This window comes from Dasypus novemcinctus, chromosome X, assembly GCF_030445035.2.
Source record: "Dasypus novemcinctus isolate mDasNov1 chromosome X, mDasNov1.1.hap2, whole genome shotgun sequence".
In the NCBI taxonomy this organism is placed as follows: Eukaryota; Metazoa; Chordata; class Mammalia; order Cingulata; family Dasypodidae; genus Dasypus; species Dasypus novemcinctus.
In genome coordinates this window covers 162,743,629-162,764,921 of record NC_080704.1, presented here as the reverse complement: position 1 = coordinate 162,764,921, position 21,293 = coordinate 162,743,629, and the positions used below count along the sequence as shown (strand labels likewise).

Genomic DNA, 21,293 nt, shown 5'->3' with positions numbered 1-21,293 from the left:
TTATCACTTCTTTACAGGGTGGTGGGTAATCATGTAAGCCTTGCCTGAATGTCAATATATAGTCCGCCAAAGGATCTCCTTCCTCTGAATCATTGCGGCGATTTGATTTGAGGAGTGGGGGCTTCAACATTCTCCGAATTCAGGGCCCTAACTGACCCTGACCTCTTTTATCAACTTTTGATGCAATCACTACTTGGAAATATATCTCAATTATCTTCTGGGGGTGAGAGTCTAACAATTAAGCAATGTCACTTAACTCGATGTCTTCAAATCCTTCACTACCCAACCGTTTTGCAAATGCTGCAATACTTTCAATTTCTTCTACCACTGGAAGGCAACCTTCAGAATCAGTTACAGCCTCATTCCGAAGTTTCTGCCAGGCTCCATTAAGGGTTGGCGGTTTCATTTCTCTCACTGATTCTTCTACTATTGTTAAAGCATTACAAAAGGAGAAATTGTGCCAAGCTACTTTAATGGTAACTTGCAGGGTCTCTTGAATAAGATCTGCAAGGTAGTCAAATATACACCAAGTGTAGTATATCACGAACATTTTCAGCACTCCCAAATGCATGGGCTGAAGGAGAGGAGCAGTGTTGGGGGGCATGGTGATAACTTGAATGCAAGGGTCATCATTTGATATGGTACTTTTGTCAGTGGGAGCAGTGTCCAGAATGAGCAAAACTTTGAATTCCAGGTTTTTTTTCACTTAAATATTCTTTAACCTCAGGAACAAAACTGTTCAAAACCCAGTATAAGAAGAGTTTCTTGGTGATCCACATTTTATGGTTTTTCTTCACGAAAACAGGAAAATGTTTCCAGCATTCTTTTTTTTTTATTATTGATTTTGTAAAAATATTACATTAAAAAAAATATGAGGTTCCATTCAACCCCACCACCCCCACCCCACCACTCCCATCATCATGGCACATCCATTGCATTTGGTAAGTACATCTCTGGGCATCTCTGCACCTCATGGTCAATGGTCCACATCATGGCCCATACTCTCCCACATTCCATCCAGTGGGCCCTGGGAGAATTTACAATGTCGGGTGATTGCCCCTGTAGCACCATCCAGGGCAACTCGAAGTCCCAAAGGTGCCTCCATATCTCATCTCTTCCTGACATTCCCCATACCCATCAGCCACCATGTCCACTTTTCCCACTCCAATGCCACCTTTTCTCTGTGGACCTTGGATTGGTTGTGTCCCTTGCACCTCTATGTCAAGAGGAGGCTCAGATTCCACATGGATACTGGATGTGGAATCTGTGAAGCAACATGGGCTCAATCAGAAAGTCACCAGAAGCATTGGAACAAGCAGAACTTCGATCTTATCTTTTCTGAGCTTGAAGCCCCAGCGTTTTTTCTCATCCTTTGCAACTGGTGTGCAAATCGACTAGTGCTTCCAGAACAGGGCCATTTCATCAGCAAGGAAAACCTGTTCAGGCAAACAGCCATTTTCCTCAATCACGTTCTTCAGGTAATCAGGATGTTCTGCAGCAGCTTTGTGATCTGCTTCCTCTACCAGCCACTTATTTTCATACAGACCATAGCATTTCTTAAATCTATGCAACCACCCATTGCTTGCCATGAATGTGATCACTTTTCGTCCCGGTCAAAATTTTAACTTACATTTCTGTGATGCTCGCTGGCAGATGGTGCTTATGGAAAGAGGCCTATTCAGCTTTCTCTGTTTTAGAAACTACAAATGCAAATCTCTCCATTTTCTCTAACTTGGCATTTAGAGTCATGCAGGATTTTCTCAATGATTCTGCTGTGCCCCTCCATGCACTGGCCTTAATGGCTTTCTCATTTTTCTTTATCATATGAATTGTTGATTCATTAACACTGAAAAAATGGCCTACAGCAGTACTGGTGTTGCCATTAGCAAGCATTTCAAGAACTCTCAGTTTGTTCACTATGGATATGACTTTTTTTGCTCTCTTCACTCTTCTTTCATTTCTGTCATCTGTCTTCTAGATCTTTTGCTTGGAGGCCATTCTGACCCTAACATACAAGCTTAGAAGTTATGGCAGGTTTATATCACTGAGCAGTACACAATCCTAATTTGCAATATTTAAGAAGCAAACGGTAACAGTCATAATACAATTTAAAAGGGCGTACAGTTTTTGTTTGATGACACATGTGTGGGGTCAATGGCTGCAGAGGGAACAAGAGGCAGAAGAATAAGGGTAGAAGTGAGTGACTCAAATGTTGGCTTCGTCACAGAAGAGAGTCATGGAGAAAAAAGGAACAGAAAATGATGGTGACTTGAATTTGTATGGACTTGTTCCCAAACTCTCAAAGGTGCAGACTAGGTAAACGCAAATTTTGTATGAGAACGACTTGCAGTTGTGAAGGGATCACGCAACTCGGGAGTCAAGGTCAGGCTACCAGTCTGAGGTCGGAAACAGATATATCACCATCTAGAAGAAAGCAGATGCAAAAATAGGAAATGGAGTCAGGAACAAAGGCAGTCCATATAAGAACCCTATAAAGTAGTGAGGAAAACAGAAATTTGGAATAATAATCAATGCTGAATTGCCTTTACAAAAGTTACACCAATTTGGATGCTCACAAACAGAATGAGAATCCTTATCCCCACATAAGCTCTCCAATAAGAAAGATTACCAACCTTTGTAATTCATATCAATCAGAGGATGAATAAAGAGTGGTCTCATTTTTTCTTTTTTTTTTTTAAAGATTTATTTATTTATTTAATCCACCCCCCTGCCCCGGTTGTCTGTTCTCTGTGTCTATCTGCTGCATCTTGTTTCTTTGTCCGCTTCTGCTGTTGTCAGCAGCACGGGAAGTGTGGGCGGCGCCATTCCTGGGCAGGCTGCACTTTCTTTCGCGCTGGGCGGCTCTCCTTACGGGTGCACTCCTTGTGCGTGGGGCTCCCCTACGCGGGGGACACCCCTGCGTGGCAGGGCACTCCTTGCGCGCATCAGCACTGCGCATGGGCCAGCTCCACATGGGTCAAGGAGGCCCAGGGTTTGAACCGTGGACCTCCCATGTGGTAGACGGACGCCCTAACCACTGGGCCAAGTCCGTTTCCCTCATTTTTGTTTTAATGTTCATTTCTTTAATCTTCTTTCCACATAGTGAGCCCTTTATATGTCCTCATCATTAAATTGCCTGTTCATATTCTTTGCACACTTTTAAATGTATTTCTTATTGATTTATAGGCATTATTAGCATGTTAGAGAACTCTTATTTTTAATCCTATACTGCAAATACTTCCTCCAAGCTTTTCATTTACTTCCAAATTCTATTTCTTTTGTATTTGTCATAAAGTTGTTTCAAATGTTTATTTCATCAAATGTTTCATGCCTAGCCTTGAAAAGTCTTCTCCTCTCTGATATAATAAAAATATATTCACATCTTTTCTTCTAGTATTTTTATAGTTTTTTGGTAGCACTCCAAGTCATGGAGGAAAGAATGGATAACTCAGGAAATGATGGTGGAACAATTGACTATTGTCTAGAGGTCCCTCTCAGTAGTACTGAGAGCCAGAGGGCTTCTGATGGAATCAGAACCTCAAAAGAACCAGGTTGGGGAGCTCAAGCTGATCCTAACAGATCCCTCAATTTCTCAAGGGGTCAGTGTAACTGATAGGAGCATTTCCAAATGAATAGATAATTACTATACATTTTTCTGGTTTACATTCTGCTCTGCTACCAAGTGGTACTTTCTATTTACATCAACTAAGTAACAGTATCAAGTCTTCAAATCACTTATCTTCTGATAATGGCTTCTAAGTTAATAAATAATATGTCACTCAGAGTTTGGGGACAACTGGAGAAACTCGAGTTGGCTATTAGATGACATTTGGTAACTCTATTAGGTACAATATGGCACTGTGGTAATAAAGGCAAATATCCTTTGGGGGGGCTAAAACAAATATATTGTGTTGGTAAAGAAAGAATATTTGTTTATGTTACCACAGTGCCATTATTGCACCTAATAGTGTCTTATCAAAATTTATTTTATGGACGGCGGACTTGGCCCAGTGGTTAGGGCGTCCGTCTACCACATGGGAGGTCCGCGGTTCAAGCCCCGGGCCTCCTTGACCCGAGTGAAGCTGGCCCATGCGCAGTGCTGATGCACGCAAGGAGTGCCGTGCCACGCAGGGGTGTCCCCCGTGTGGGGGAGCCCCACGCTCAAGAAGTGTGCCCTGTAAGGAGAGCTGCCCAGCATGAAAGAAAGTGCAGCCTGCCCAGGAATGGTGCTGCACACACGGAGAGCTGACACAACAAGATGACACAGCAAAAAGAGACACAGATTCCCGTGCCACTGACAAGAGAAGCGGACAAAGAAGACAACGCAGCAAATAGACACAGAGAACAGACAAGTGGGGTGGGGGGGGGAAGGGGAGAGAAATAAATAAATAGATAAACAAATCTTTTAAAAAAAAAGAAATTTATTTTATGGCAAAATGTTGACAATCATGGAATCTGGCTGGACGGTATGTTCATTGTACTCTTCTAATTCCCTGTAGGTTTGAAAATTGTCACAATACAAAGTTACTGTGTGTGTGTGTGTGGACACACATGCAGTAGCAATTCATGATTTGTGGCTACATTTTGGCACTATTCCACACATATCAGTGGCTTTTCAGGTTAAGTACAAAATAAAGAATTATTACTAAAAAACAGCTGATCATTGGGGGAGGGAGGAACACATCAAATGAAACATTTTCCCCTGTGTAGATACTAAAATTAAATACTAAGGCATTATGAAGCCTGAATCTCTGTATCAATTTAAAGATTAAGACTCATCATTTTCAAGCCTTCTCTTTCTCCACCTGAAAGTACTATCTTCCAAAGCCCAACGTTCAAACTCCACACTCATCCATTACAACATACTTGAAACTAAGGACCTGCTTTCCTTGTAATTCTTAACTTCTCCAAAATCAACTTAACACAAGAAGCTTCTGGTTAAATTAGAAAAGGACAACTTCAGTGTTTCTAAATAAATTAGTATTGACCCAATGGTTCAATTAAGTTTCTACAAATATTAGCCAAACATAATCAACAGATTTCAATCCTAATCTTGCTCAGAATCACATGGATTATTATTTAGGGCATTTGATTATAAAACTTTTACTGGGGAAAATCTTATTACTGTACATAAGGTCATATTTTACTGGACGTCTATAAGTAGAAAACAGAACTGTAAATTTTAAGGTGAATAATCACTCCAGGTTTTTTCATTCCTTCAAATAAAAAATATAAATTCATGTATTAATACTTTTCTCTAGGGAAGCGGACTTGGCCCAGTGGTTAGGGCGTCCGTCTATTACATGGGAGGTCCATGGTTCAAATTCCAGGCCTCCTTGACCTGTGTGGAGCTGGCCCATGTGCAGTGCTGATGTGCGTAAGGAGTGCTGTGCCACGCAGGGGTGTCCCCACGTAGGGGAGCCCCACGCGCAAGGAGTGCGCCCCGTAAGGAGAGCCACCCAGCATGAAAGAAAGTGCAGCCTGCCCAGGAATGGTGCCACACACACACGGAGAGCTGACACAGCAAGATGACGCAACAAAAAGAAACACAGATTCCCATGTGGCTGACAACAGCAGAAGCAGACAAAAAAAGGAGAACACGCAGCAAATGGACACAGAGAACAGACAACTGGGGCGGGGGGAAGGGGAGAGAAATAAAATAAATCTTTTAAAAAAATACTTTTCTCTATTTGAAAATTGTAATGTCCTATTTAGGGGGAAAGTCCTAATTGTTTGGGCCCTAATCAATTTAGAAATACAATGCTGATATTTTTTTTTACTACATTGAGTTTTCCCTCTTGCTATTTTAATCCTTGATAGCAAAGACAGTTAAGAAACATCGTCACTTTCCTTCTATGGTTCTCTAGGTCATTAATCAAAATAGACATCCGTAAGTTCTTAATAATAATCTATTTCTCACATTAAAATTTCATGGAAAATCATGCGTATTTCGTACTGCACCGAGGTATTTTTGTGGCTCTGATGGCAACATTGCCATCTTCTGGTGACTGGGTGAAACGGCTAAACCCAGGCGGCAAAGGAACGCAAAAGTAAAGGCGAAATGCGGAGCACCCAGCTGAAAAACGCCCGCTCACCTCTAATTTCTTGCCCTTTTGGGATGAGCATGATGTTGCCCTCCTTGTCCCTTAATAGAAGCAAACTCCAGGGATCAGGCAACTGCTCCGATACATTCCCTTTGCTTCCTGATCTTTTGGGAGGCTGGCGACACCCAAAGCCTCCAAAGGTTTTTGTTGTTTTCCCTTTAAGAAGAAGGGACAATCGATTTGAAAAATATTTTTCTGATCTTCTCCTCCTTCTCCTCCCTCTCCTCCCTCGTACCCGCATTTTTAACTGGCCCACAGAAGACCAAAGGAAGCATCTAGAGAGGGAGGGAACCCTGTAAGGGAATCCAGCGACACCAGACCTAGTCAGCTCAACCTGGAAGACACCCAAAACAGCTCCAACGCCTGGGCTAGACGCCCTACTTGTCCTTTAACCACAATGACAGTGAACAATACAAGACCAGCATAAAATGGCCACAGGGAATAACGAGGATTGAAAGGCCCTTTTCAGCAAGCACCATAGCCTAGTGTAAGGAGGAGGGGAAGATGCACTGTAAATTACCAAGTGCATCCTCCTTTAAGGTTTCATGTGTCTTTGCAAATTCAGACTGAATTGCAATCCCACGAAATTCAAGTGGAGGACTAGAGAAGTAGAAGGCGTTCCCTAGCACAGAAGCATCCTTGTGTACACGAAACCATTTCAAAAGCTGTTCCCTACTACTGGTGATTCCTTTAAAGCTTTCCAGTTCAACCCGATTACTGAATGGGTTCAAGGGCTCGAGTTATGCGGATGCAGCTTCCCTTCCGGCTTTAGCCCTACGGAGTTTTAGGGGATTTTGACGCAGCGATTTGAAACCTGGGGCAATCCCTTTGTCCTTGATTTAAGGACCCGGGATGAGGGTGCAGCAAGTGCGGCCAAGGCGTGCAAGTGCAGGGTAGGATCCTGTCTTTAGCATTTTGATATTTCGTTCATTGTGGAAATGTTTGCATTAATTTTGAGTTTATAGAGAGATGGCCTTAAAATCCTTACCTTGCTTATCGAGTTGTTTTGGCGCCCCCTAAAATTTTAGCCAGCAGCAAGAGCCTCATTCTATTTGCCCTAGTCCCAGCCCTGGTGACAGGAACACGATTTGGCAGCTCGAAAAGGGATAGAAGGCAGCCCAGAGGAGGCGGCGCGTCCTGGGAGAGGGAAAAGGAGGAGGCTGAATTGGCAAGCTCGGGCTGGCTGAAGACTCGGGTCTCTCGCGGCAGCCCCTGCAGGAAACCAGTTTGGTTCAAAAAGTAATCTGTCCCACAGCGTTCAGGCAAGATCTGCGCCCCCCTGAGGAGAAAGCGTCTGGTCTTTGCAGGAGCCTACTCTGCAGCAGTCAGTACTCTTCCGGGAGGCCTGGATCAACTGGCCGCAATAGGAAGAGATGGGTCCCCACAGATGGCTTGGCCAGCACCGGCGAGCCCGCCCTCCTGCCCAAAAGCTCATGGCCTGCGCTTCCGCAGGGATGGCAGGACCCTGTGCAGTCACTTTCCACCTGGTCGCCTGGTGCCAGGACACATCCTGAGTTGCATCATTCACCCCCTACCCCCACCCCAAGGCCCCTTCGTCCCGCGAGCGGCATCCCTATGAATCACCTAAAGGCCGACATGCTAAGACACTTTGCAAGGATCTCTCTGTTACACCATAGCAGTTAACAGTCACCGATCAGCCGGGTCACCTGTGCACTGACTCACAAATCTGAAGAGGATTTGGGTAGGATTAAGCAGTAGAGGTCTTTCGTGAAAAGTCACCGAGGAAATTAAACATGGGGCAACATTCAGTACCAGTAGTGCAACCTAACAGGTACCGATGTGTAGAGACCCTGCTTAAGCAGGCCCTGGCATTTGCTGCATGTGTGCACACCAAGCGTCCAACAAGGGGTATGAAAGAGCCTTAGAGAAGGGTGGGGTTTCTGGTGGGAATTGGCCCCAAGTAAGCCCCACCCACAGAACACCAGCATGGGGGCGAGGGCTGGGTTTGTCTTTCCCACTAACCCTCAGATTTCCCTGATGCTCTTTGTGAAAGGGGCAAATGCGAGTTCACTGGTTACTCTGGGTTTCTTAGGACACACTTAAAATCGCTGGCCCAGCAGTACCCTGGCAGCCCAAAATTCCAAAAAATTCTCCAGAAAAATGGATGTGAAATGCCACCCAGTGATTTTCATGTATTCGAGTACACGGAAAGCCACTGGTCACCAGGGAAGTGAAAATGTATATTTTTCTCAAATCCTTAAAGGCCTATCTCCCTAAGGTGTTCTGTTTTCAAAGTTTTAGTTATTTTTAAGGTCTAAATAACTGAGTAAAGTCAAAGTCTATAAATATGGCAAGAATGGTATTATTGCTAGGAAAACCCTGTTTACAAGAACAGATTTGCTGATGGTAGAGAGAGGGAAGAAGAGATATGATGCGGGGGCATTTTCAGGATTTGGGGTTGTCCTGGGTGGTGCTGCAGGGATAGATGCTGGACATTGTCCTGCCATAACCCACTGGGTGGACTGGGGGAGAATGTAGACTACAATGTAGACCACTGTCCATGTGGTGCAGCAGTGCTCCAAAATGTATTCACCAGGTGCAGTGAATGTGCCATAATGATGGAAGAGGTTGTTGATGTGGGAGGAGTGGGATAAGGGGGTGAAGGGTATATGGGGACCTCATATTTTTTGAATGTTAACATTTAAAAGAAAATAAAGAAAAAAAAAGCAGATTGTCAGAATTCGTAAATAAAAATACAGGACACCCAGTTACAATTAAATCTCAGATAAACAGTAAATAATTGTTTAATATAAGTATGTCCTGTGCGAAATTTGGACACACTTATACTGAACAATGACTTGCTTATATGAAATTCAAGCTATACTGGACAGCCTATTTTTTAACTGGCACCTCTAAGAACAAGGCAACAAGTACTTGAACTCCTTTTCCTATACTCTAATCAACAAGGCAAATATCTCTACTGAGAGGTAAGGCAAAAACTACCACATAAATTTGTAGTGATTTATACACAAAAGAAAAATATAATTATCTCATTGAAATACTTACTATGAAAGCAGTGAAAACCTTGAGATTGTCAATCTGATAGAAAAGACTCTAGAGTCACTGAGATATCTGCAAACTCCTCCCCATGGGTCAAATCCACTCTGCTATTCTTTTTTTTTTCTTTTTTGCTTACAGCCTTTGAGCAAAGAACGGTTTCTATGTGTTTTATTTTTGAAAAAAAAATTAAAAAGAATATTTTATGACAAGAGAAAGTTATTAAAAAATTCAAATTTCAGTGTCCATAAATAAAGGTGTATTTGGAACACAGTCTTGTCCATTTGTTTCCTTGTTATCTCATTGATGCTTTCAGCAAAGTTGAATTGTTCCAACAGAGACCGTATGATCTAAAACACTCTAAAATATTTACTATCTGTCCCTTTACAGGAGTTTCCCAATCCCTAACATAGATGAAGCCATTCCCTGTAAAGTAATGTTACAAATAATTGTTCTATCTGCAGTCTGAATGGCCTACACATTTTCCATATTTGGGAGAAATAATTCATTCTGCAGTCCTTTTTCTCATAGTCAACAGAATAAAGGCCATGTTTTCATTGATATAAAATTTTGGTAAATTCCAAGTCCATGGCATTGGAATGAGATTTGTTTTCAGGATACAGGTTCTCTGCTTTTCTTTACTTATTCACTCATTCGTCCATCACAGAATGGATGTAAGCTTGACAGTATTTTACCAAGCATCTCGCCTGCCATCTAGTGGGGAAAGATGAGTGTATTCATTCATTCACAAACTGACTAGCTAACTAAAAGCTGTAAGACATTGAATGATGATGATGATGAAAATACAAAGCATTTCCCCATATTGTATTTTAATTAATCCTCCCTCACCACAACACTGTGATGTAAACAGATCGACTGTGTCCTACTTTTGCAGATGAAGAAACTGAGTCTGAAAGAAGAGCATCGGCTTTTTCCAGATCATCCAGCAGGACTCTAACCCAAGGGCTGTGATTTGTTCGCCGAACCCAACCCCTCTGAGTTAGGTTCCCTCATTTCTACTTCACGTCTGAGACCCCCTTTAGCCTCTGAGAAAGGTTTTGAAAGTCACTATTTGCCACCAGCACATTTAGTCTAAAAAAGTTTCATAGATAGTCTTTTTAAAGAAACACAGACCCTCCCAAATATCCTGTCTCAAGAATAAAATTCTAAGGAAGAACACATGATTTTTTTTTCTGGGTAAATGTTTAACTAATGTTTGTCAGAAACAGGGTATTAGCTTAGATTCATTTTCTGATGGAAGTTGCATAAAGTGAGCAGAATACATTTCAGGCTTAAATCTCAGAGGGCTGTATGATTATTGGCAGAACACCTGCCAATGGCCACCTTTAAATCCTTTTTTGATTAAGACTTGTAATAACAATTTTTCCAATGCAATATGAGTCCTTTACTTTTCGACCTCCAAAATGATGTTTGCATAGAGCTTTGAGAGTATAAGCCACAGAAGTCTCAAAAAGAGATCCATTTTAATTGCTTGAGGTCTTGGAAACTTCCAAGGGCTTGTCATAAATTTGCAAAGGGACCTCTGAGCTCTCTGTGCAAAAGCTCATGTGAGAAGAGAGATATGTAGGCTTTTCCAATATATTCTAAGGTGCCTTTGTCATTTAAAAATGGCCTATGTGCTTTGGGATAACCTATAACCACACTGAGTGAACCAAAGGTTGCAGCTATCCGTGAGAAAGAGGTATGTTATACAATGATGTCCATCTGCTGAATCTGCCAAGTTTGGCCAACAGAAAAAAATATACCAGACCCGAGACAAGCTGCTAAATGCAGCTATGTGTTAAGTGTGTCCAAAAATGTACAGAGGAACAATGCAAGAAAGAGCTGTGTCCATAGCTTTGCAGATCAGTGCTGCCAGGTTGTGCCTTTTTCTCGTGACTATGCCCACAGTGGAACTTTAGTATTACTTGCCAACAGCTTCACTTTCATATTAAAATTGCAAGGTGAAGTAGGAGTGTGAAAACTAAGGCACCTAGGGCATGGAATAAAATTATTTTATTGCTAGACTTTAAGCAAACCTTAGGATAAACCGCAGGTTTGCAAGCTCTGCTGCTAATACAACCTGTATCAGATGGCGGCACTCTCTGAAACTCTCTTCCTGGGACATAACCTTGCACCCATTTCATTGGTTGCCTCCATTGTCTTGGTTGTGAACATTCTGGCTGGACTATTTCGATTGCTAAGGCCTGATGATTTATGTGGCTAGTATGTGACTTAACTCAGGTGTACCTCAACAATTGTTCAAAGAGGACGTTATTGATCATTTTTTTAAATAGCCCCCAAAGTTCACTCCTGGCTTTCTCAGGCAGGCTGGATCATCCTAAGATGTCTCTACAAATTCATCACACAGGAATTTATTTTCATCCTTTCATAAAATTGCTCCCTTTATATCACAACCAGTATTGGTACTACTACGTCTAACAACATCGGACATGTAGTGCTTCCTCTTGCTAGGCACTGTGCTAGCTGCTTCACACTTATGAACTAAGCCAGTCCTCACTGACTGTACCTGTGAGGTATGGTAGTAGTGCCATCCCCATTTTACAGATATGAAAAACAGAGGCCCAGAGAGGCTTGGAGACTTGATCAAGTTCACACAGCTCATAAGTGGTGGAGCCAGGATTTGAACCCAGGCAGTCTAATTCCACAGTCCTCTCTTAATTCCCATTGCTTCAATCCCAAAGCACTGTCAGAAGGACACCACTGCCTATTCAATAAAGTCCTGTGACCTGTTCAGGACCTTTTGTGATCCGGTTGCATCTTCTGTTTTCCTCACACCCTGTGACCACCAGCCTAGTCCACTCTAGCCCCTTCAAAAGAAACACCAGTAAAATGCCATGCCTCTGCTCATGCTGTTCCTTCTGTTCTAAGTCCTCCTTTCTCTTTGCGGCACTGAACTTTTACTCATCCTCTAACATATTGCTTCTATGCCCCATCCTCTGTGAATCCTTCCCCAGGGCCCTAGCTGGAAGTAAACCCAGTGACTAGACTGTAAAGGCACTAAAGAAAACCCAGTTTAACCTCTGCTTAAACTATGACCCTACCCTTGGCTTCCCTAAAGATAAAAACTCCTAGGCAACCACACCTTCGGTTCTTACCTCAATTATCTAGAGCGCATACCCTTACCCCAGGGTGTTGTCATAAGCTCCCTGAGAGCAGACAGTGTTTATTGGCCTCTGTATTCCCAGCCTAGCATGGTCCCTTGCTCATGTGCTTGTTGAATGAATCAATGAGTGAAATCCTTCCTGAAAACCCCCAGCCAGAAACTGTCACTCCCTTCTCTGAGCTCCAATAGCTCTTTGTTCTTCCTTGTGACACTTATGGGTTCAAGGATAGTTTCTGAATGAATCTCAGCACAATGAATGTAGCCTCTTAAGGCAGAGCTCATAGGTGGTCCAAAAGAATGAATGAAAAAATACTGGGCTGGGCGAGAATCCACCATCCTGGCTGAAGTGAGCTCCATGTGGTGGGAAGGGCTGTGGGCTAGGGGGCCTGTCGCACACACCCAGCCAGCCAAGCTACAATAATGTATCACTGTCAAGAGGGATATCCATAGTGGCTTTAATGACAACTAACTATTCTTTGTTTTACCACTGTAGAAATAAGAACAAGTATCAGCAACTGCCACAAACTCTACAAATTCTAGAAAAATAAACTCTGTGTTCATTTGCAGTGCAATTGTATCCCAACCACACCCACCAAAAAAATCACTCTCAGCATCTGGTAAAGTAAGAAAAGTGACGGAATAAATGGTTGTATTCTAACACAATGTTACATAGGTTTTAAAAGATCAGAAAAACATATATATGTCTAAAAGTTAATAATGGGTCTCTCTGGTGCCATCGATTGATAAGTACAAATAAAATTTCTCAGAACGAGGTGGCCTTCAAAACAGGGTTCTCTATAGAATAACCCAGGTGTAAGATTTAAGGAAGGAATGATAAAACGACATTTGCTGAGTATCTGCTATGCCTCAAGTAACTGTACTAGATGCTTGAACCCATATTACCTAATTTATCCCTCTGTGTCCTCCCCATGACTCCAACCCTCTTATTAAGAATTCACTGAGAGTATAACACTTACTGGAGTTCCTCATCAGAAGTGTTTAACCTCATCCCTCCCCACCACAAACAGCATTTCAAATGCTATCTGGGTCAGTGAATCGAATTTCTGAGATGCATCCAATACATCTAAGTTCAGGTGGTGGGTATTTCTCCCACTTAACTACCCTGTTGTTGATGCCCATCAGCGATCTTACTTTGCATATTTTAAAACTTTTAAGCTATGCAGATTAGTCTTTATTTTAATTAAATTATCTTTTTTTTTAAAGATACATAGAAGACAAAAAATGTTACATTAAAAAATATACGAAGTTCTCCCCCACCCCCCCACACACACACTCCTCCCACATCAACGACCTCTTTCAGCACTGTGGCACATTCATTGCATTTGGTGAATACATTTTGGAGCACTGCTGCACCACATGGATTATAGTTTACATTGTAATTTACGCTCTCCTCCAGTACATTCAGTGGGTTCTGGCAGGATATATAATGTCCTGCATCTGTCCCTGACACTTAGGACAACTCCAAGTCCCAAAAATGACCCCACATCCCATCTCTTCTTCCCTCTCTCTGCCCTCAGCAACTACCATGGCCACTTTCTCCAGATCAATGCTACAGTTTCTTCTTTTCAGTTTTTAAAATCCCCCCCCAAGCACGGTTTTAGTAGCCCAATGACAGGAAACCATACCTGGCAATCTAAATGAGCTGGGTTCCAATGGGTCAAAATGACTTGGTACCCTGCTGCCAAGCGGCCAAACAATCACCATCAGAAAATATGGAGCCCAGTTGGCCTCCAGCCTTCCACTGATTAAGCACTGGTTCTATGGTTAGAAACATTTTTCTGTGGCTGTGGTAACAGTTCCTTCCAAGCAATCACAGGCATGCAAGTGGGGGGTCATCCCTGCGAACGTTTATGGGCATTTTCAGATTGGAGGAAAGTTTCTAAAAAATAAATATATGTAATGAATTTAAGCAATAGGGTATTCAGAATCGGGTTTGAAAGTACCAAGCACTTGTCAAAATGGCACAGCTAAATTCTTTTCAAATTAAATGAACACGATGGAACAATCATTAGGCATGCAATTATCCATGAAAAATGTTTTAAGATTTGTAATTACACTTCGCTGCAATAAAACACCATGTTGATTTAAAAAGCTGTTAACGAAATTGAAAGCAAAGTAATGGCATTGTAAATGGGTATTTCCTTATGCCTGCCCAGGCCCCTGGGCCTGCAGCAGGCCCCACCTGGCTTGGGGACCCAGCTCAGGGCAGCACCATCTGGGCGCGCTGGGTCTTTGCCTCCCTTGCTCTAGCTGCACCTGTTTTTCTCTTTCTCACTTTGTCCCTGCAACCCGTGAGTGGGCCTATTAGTCCTTCCTCCCCTCCCCCATGCTATTCCATAGAACTGCTGAGATGCAGATGCCAAAGGAAAATGATCCCCAGGCTTACAAAATAATAGAATGAGGTTGTGGAAGTGATCTGACTTTAAAATCGTAATCACCGAATCAGGCCAGAATTGAAACTCTCTACACATGGCCCAACCTCAAAGCATGCCACTTATCGGCAATGTAGCTACAACTACCTGTAAATGCAAGAGGTTTCCAATTTTGTTCCCTCCCAACTTTCATTCAAACCTGACTTAGGTTATGACTATATAGTATGAATAGCTGTCCTGAGTAAAAAGCATGATGTTTTCTTTTCAAACTTCACCTCACATTAAAAAACAAACACACACACAAACCTATGGCTCTCTATAATGTTTCTTTGTTGAGCTAATATCGCTCTCCTCTTAAAGCTGTTCTTAGGAAGAAAAAGTTGACCCATTCGTCAAACATTTGTTCTAGTTTGTGTGTATGAGGTTATATAGTTCAGAAAATTCTACTTCTTTCTGCAAACACTTAAATGTACAACTTCCAATAATATATTATTACCAATCTCACAAAAGGTTGTCTATTTTAAGAGCTCCTTTTTTAGAATTCACTTCCACTGGACTATAAATTACCTGCATTTATCATTTTTCACATTTGAAGAGAATTTAACCCCTTAAAATATCTCTGCAGCATAAAATGTGTACTCAAACCAGAGCGAGACTCCAAGACAATTGGGCAGAAGATGCTTTCTCGAGCGCTCCATCTATATCCATCATCTATTTTATGAAAATAAAAAAATTTTTGTCGATAAACTATGTAGACTTACAGCAATTAGCTCCCCTACTAAGTCCTGGGCATTTCAGATTGACCCAAAAATGGAGCACAGAAATACTAATGTTCTTTCATTCATTCATCCATTCATTCCATAAACTTATCTTCAGCTGCTACTCTGGGCCTCACTGGGCAATGTGATGGAGGCATGCATTAAATCCTCACAAGAATATGAGGTATGTACTGGTATGATTCTTATTTTACAAGCAGGGCTTAGAGAAGTTAAGTAATTTGCCCAAGGTCACACACGTAGTAAGTGGCAGAGCTCCCACATTCACCCATACCAATAGCTCAGATAACATAGATACCTTTAACTGGGCAGTGGCATTTGATCAAAAATCCTAGGCAGAGGATTGATAAAGCCTGGGGACACAGTGGACACACCGCATCATTTACTCCAACTTTTCTCTTATCAACTCTTCTCTGCCTGGACAAGATATGCCCACCACTGGAGGTGGCATGAAATTCCCTCTAGGGCCAGGAGTTTTAGTTATTTTGCAAGCCGGTCCCAAATTCATGACCCTCCTTCGTTATCCCCAAGGGTGCCTATAATACTGACAACCAGGTGAGGAGAGAAGCAGCTTCCTTGTGCTAGGGCCCAGCTTCAAGTAACTATGAGCAGACCTTGGAAAGGGTTACCCCCAGAATCTGAGGGTGAGGTTAGCATAATGCCACCTATGCTATTAAGATTCAACAGAAAATTGATGGCCCCTTGCTCCATTCTAGAGCTCAGTCCAATTTTGTTCCATCTGCCTTCTTTATGTTCCCTTCCTCAATCCCCTTAAGAGTCAAAACAAAACAGAACAAAACAAAAAAACCTTCAAAAACAAAGCCAAAACCAAACCAAATCAACAACAAAAACCTAGTGGAAGGAATTCTTTCAGCCAAGGACATGGTCACACTCTTCAAGCCCTGTTTTCAACTCTGAAAACAGACCAAGCAAAGCCAAATGTCTCCCTGGGAGGCCCGACGGAACGCAATAAGCTGATTTTTAGAAACTCAGATAAGCAGCTAAGAGAATTAATTTGTGTTACCGTTTCCTGTGCATTTGCTTGATTTCAATGAACTGAAGCACTAAGGAAAAGGCCCTTTTGCTCTTGAGGACTGGCTGAGGGTCAGGGCTACAGCTATTGCAACATCGCATCCTCCCCCAACTTCACCCAGCAGCCGTGCAGCCTGGGGACATGAGTGTTCTGGTATGCATATAATACACTCCTATCTCTTAAAGGTCCCACCAAACAGGGCCCTGCAGATGAGCATAGAACAAAGGTCACCGAGTAGTATCAGTGAATCAAAATCATAGGGAGGAGGGGATCATTATTTTTAAACAATCCCCACATGATTCTAAAGTGCCTCCTAAGCTGAGAAGCACCAGTTTGGATGGATTCATCCTGGGGAGGTTTATGAGTAACTGTACTTCTAAACTGTAAGGAAAGGAGGAACTCTAACTGGGGCTGCCCAACAGAAACAGAAGAGAAGCCCTGGATATAATTTAAAATTTTCTAGATACCGTGTTAAAAAAAAAAAAAAAGTGAAAAGTAACAGGTAAATTAACTCTGTATTTTGTTTAACCAAATATACCCCAAATATTATCATTTCAACATGTAATCCATGTAAAACATAATGATGTAGTTTATACTTTTTATTGTACTAAGTCTTGGGAATCCAGTGTGTATTGGCACATCTCTTTGCACTGGACAACATGGCTCCAGACTCTATGGCACGTTTACAACCACTACAAGGGGAAGCACATTCAAAGGAACACCCTCCAAATGGGTATGATGTTTAGCTCTCTATTGGCCACCACTCCAAAAAGGCATGCTATACAGCAATAAAAGCAGAGCTGTTTCATAGAGACATACACTCCCAGAGCTGGGAGGGCCTATAGATATTTGGTCCAACTCCTTTATATACTAACAAGGCAACTGAGGCCCAAGGGTGGAAGACTTGCCCCAGATTATACTGATTATTAGTTGCCAGCACAAAGACTCCAGAATCCTAGACTGTTCTCACCCTCTTTCAGTGACTGCTAGTTGAAAAGATGGCATCTGTCCAATTTTTGCTTTTCATATTAGCAAGGAAGTATTTTCTCTAATGTTGAACAAAACAAAGAAACTGATCTTCCTCTAATGCCGAATAAGACACAGAAAACGAGGTCACTGGTAATTCAAATTGATATCCTTTAGCTACATTTATCAGAAACTTTTCATTTTATGTTGGAAAAAAAAGAGAAAATAACTAATTTTCTTTCTTTCTTTAGCCAGTCAGCTCTGGACAGCTTATTTGATGTGCAGTCAACTTTCCATTTCAGCACACAAAGAATTAAGCAGTTAAAGGGCCACATTAACTAAGGAGGTTCCCAGTTGAGTGAAGTGATTGACTTCTCGAACAATTCACACATTTGGTAGGAGCAATCAACCAACTCATTAACAGACTTGTGTTAAACAAAAGGATGTCTGTGGCGTTAGAGGCCACTGGTTGGCTACACAAAACTCTTTAGTCTCTCATCTGGTTTTTGTGGAGAGTGAGGTCAGTATCGGACACTTAAATACTAATAGTAACCTGCCCAATACTCAGGAGTTTGTGGTAACTGAGAAATCCTTCCACCAGACAGAAACACACACATATTTAGTAACTCTCAACATGTGCCTCCCTAACATAAAGTTATGTGTACTAGACAGAGCTGTGTGTTGATGTGTTTGGGTCCTTCTTTGCTCCCTTACTTATTCTCTTCAATCAATTGTGTTGTGGTTAACTTGGAGACAGTTCTACCCCACTCTATATTGACTTGTCCATGGCTTCTCAGTGTTACACCACACAACTGCACGAACAGCCATTACATAGACCCACGGCTTCTCTCCTTCATGCTTTCAGTCATTGACTGGGGACCCCTACACAAGGCACAGAGCTAGGCACCCCACATAATATAAAAATAAAGGACATACTGAGCACCTTTTCATGTGCTTTTTAGCCATTTGTATTTCCTCTTTGGAAAAGTGTCTATTCAAACCATTTGCCCATTTTTTAAATGGGTTGTCTTTCTATTTTCGAGATGGAAGATTTCTTTTTATATGCTGGATATTAGATCCTTATCGGATAAGTGGTTCCCAAAGGAGGCCTTTCGACTTTCTTGACAACTCTTTTGAAGCACAAGTTTTTAATTTTGAAGAGGTCCCATTTATCTATTTTTTCTCTCATTGCTCCTGCTTTGGTGAAATTTTATGAAACCATTTCCTATTACAATATCTCATAGTTTCTTCCCTACGTTATCTTCTAGGAGCTTTAAGGTCTTAGCTGTTATATTTAAATCTTTGATCCATCTTGAGGTGTGAAAGCCTCTTTGTTACTCAAATGAGGCCTCTCCTTAAGCCAAATTCAATATATAAACTCACTGTTTCCTTCCCCCACCCCACGTGCAACTTGACTCCCAGGGATAGGTCTCCCTGGCATGGAGAGATTATTACCAAGTGCCAACTAAAGATGCATTTGGAAAAAGACCTTGACCAAAGGGGGCAAATATCAAATATAAATGAGTTTTTATGACTAAGAGATTTCAAAGTGAGTCAGGAGGTCATTCCAGAGGTTACACTTATGCACTCTTAGCAGGATCTCATTAACTGCCACAGTAAATGGTGTCTCAAACAGCGGAGCTCCTGAGGGTTCTAGAGACATCTGGATACTATAGTCAAAGCAGACAACCTCAGGAAGTCAGCCCCCTGTCAGTGGGCCTTACCTTGGAATATATGATAAATCGATCTCCCCAATGTATCAGAGTTACATTCATTATGCTTTTCCTACACATGGTTCTTCTGCCCTATTTATTTGAACCTATAATTACCACTATACCCATTAAATGTATATCCCAGTGACTTAAATCTTCAGTCTGTTCATGTGTCAGTTGAGCCGTGAATCTCAGAGCATTTGAGACCAACACCTACTCTCCAGTTCATCGGCCTCACCCAGGACAACTAACAAAAGGATGATGATGAATAACCCCCATGCCAAAACACAGAGTTATCTACAACTGCAAGCATGACAGGTCCATTCATCTACTCCACAGGGTCTAAGCCCCCTCTTAAAAGGAAGCAGAGTGGATGTCACCATCCCCAAATTCTCAAGATTGGGGAATGAGCAAACATAAGGGGGGAATGCAACAACGGACCAAATTAGACTTATTATTTCTGTAGTAATGGAAGAATTTGTAACACTTATATAAAGTTAGTGGTCATCAGAGGTTCTGAGGGGAAGAGGAGGGAAGAATAAATGTAACATGAGCATTTTGGGGGACACTGGAATTGTTCTGCATGGAACTGCAATGACGTATAGGGGCTATTATACATTTTGTCAAAACCTAGAATACTGTGCAGTGCAAAGTGTAAACTATCATGTAGACCATGGTTAGTAGCAATGCTTCGATATCTGTTCATCAATTGTAACAAATGTACCACACTAATGAAAGATGGTGTTAATGGGGAAAGTGTGAGAAGGGGAGGAGATGGGGTATATGGGAATCCTCTACATTTTCAATGTAAAATCCTCTATATATTTTATGTAATCTAAAACTTCTTTAGAGGGAAGTGGACATGGCTCAACAGATAGAGCATCCACCTACGATATAGGAGGTCCAGGGTTCGGTACCCAGGACCTCCTAGCCCGTGTGGTGAGCTGGCCCACACGCAGTGCTGCCGTGCACAAGGAGTGCTGTGCCATGCAGGGGTGCCCCCCATGTAGAGGTGCCCCACGCACAAGGAACATGCCCCGCAAGGAGAGCCGCCCCGCAACAAAAAACACAGCCTGCCCAGGAGTGGCGCCGCACACACAGAGAGCTGATGTAGCAAGATGACACAAAAAAAAGAGACAGAGATTCCCAGTGCCGCCTGACAAGAATGCAAGTGGACACAGAAGAATATACAGCGAATGGGCACAGACACAGAGAGTAGAAAATTGGGGGGGGGGGAGGGGAGAGAAATAAATTTAAAAAATAAATCTTTTAAAAAACATAAAATTTCTTTAGAAACAAAGAAAAATAAGGCAACTGAATTTTTAAAGATAAAGGAGATACAACCTCTACTCTCAAGATACTTAGATACATGGAGAAAGGAACAGAAAACTAGCTGAAATATATGACAAAATCTAAGTGCTCAAAGATAGGCACTATACAATAATATGGGAGATAGCACATGTTTACAGGTATATATCGGGTAAGATGCCAGGCACTTGTTATTAGATCATTTCGACGAGATAAATATGGGAAAGGGACCAATAAAAGAAAGGGGGAGAAGAGACTGGGCAGTTTTGATAAACTCTTAACATTTGAAATTGGGGCTTCAAGATGAAAGCTACAGTTTTATCAACTTCCACAACAAAGGTTTTCTTTTCCTTGATTCTGTTTCACTTGCACAGTCTTGAGAAAATCCCAATTTGCCCAGAGCAAGAATACATTCTAGCACATCCAAGTTTATATGACCTCATATGAATTGGGTATGAATTCTTACAGAAAGAGTGAAAGACCTATGGCTTTCCCAGTCAAAGATACGTTTGCAAGATATTCAAATATCTGCAAAGAGAAAGCAAAGCAATCTCCATTCTGGGGCCTGCACAAAGCCCAGTTAATCTGGCCACAGTCATGCAGCCTATTTTGAAGATACAAACAAATGGGAAAGGGCCTTGAAAAACCAGGCAGTTGGAACAATAGATGCAGTGTAAACGGAGAAGCCCTTCTCCACTGGAAAGTCTAGGGCCATCCTTCTCTTCACCCCTTCTTGACCTTGGAGCTCATCAGGTTTTGAGGTTTTGCCACTTATGTAGAGTTGGGAATACCAGGGATCGCTGGACACTTTGTTTCTTTTGTATGGTGTAAGGAAGGAGAGGGTTGCCTTTTAACT

General features: G+C 42.0%; 1 protein-coding gene across 1 annotated transcript in view; it reads right to left on the bottom strand.

Moving 5' to 3' along the window:
* LOC101438175 (melanoma-associated antigen 10-like) overlaps positions 1–21,293 on the bottom strand; it is a 158,594-nt gene that overhangs the window by 90,481 nt on the left and 46,820 nt on the right. The window contains exon 8 of the mRNA XM_071213154.1: positions 45–2,424. The gene's annotated coding sequence lies outside the window, so the exon portion shown is untranslated. The remainder of the gene's footprint in view (positions 1–44; positions 2,425–21,293) is intronic.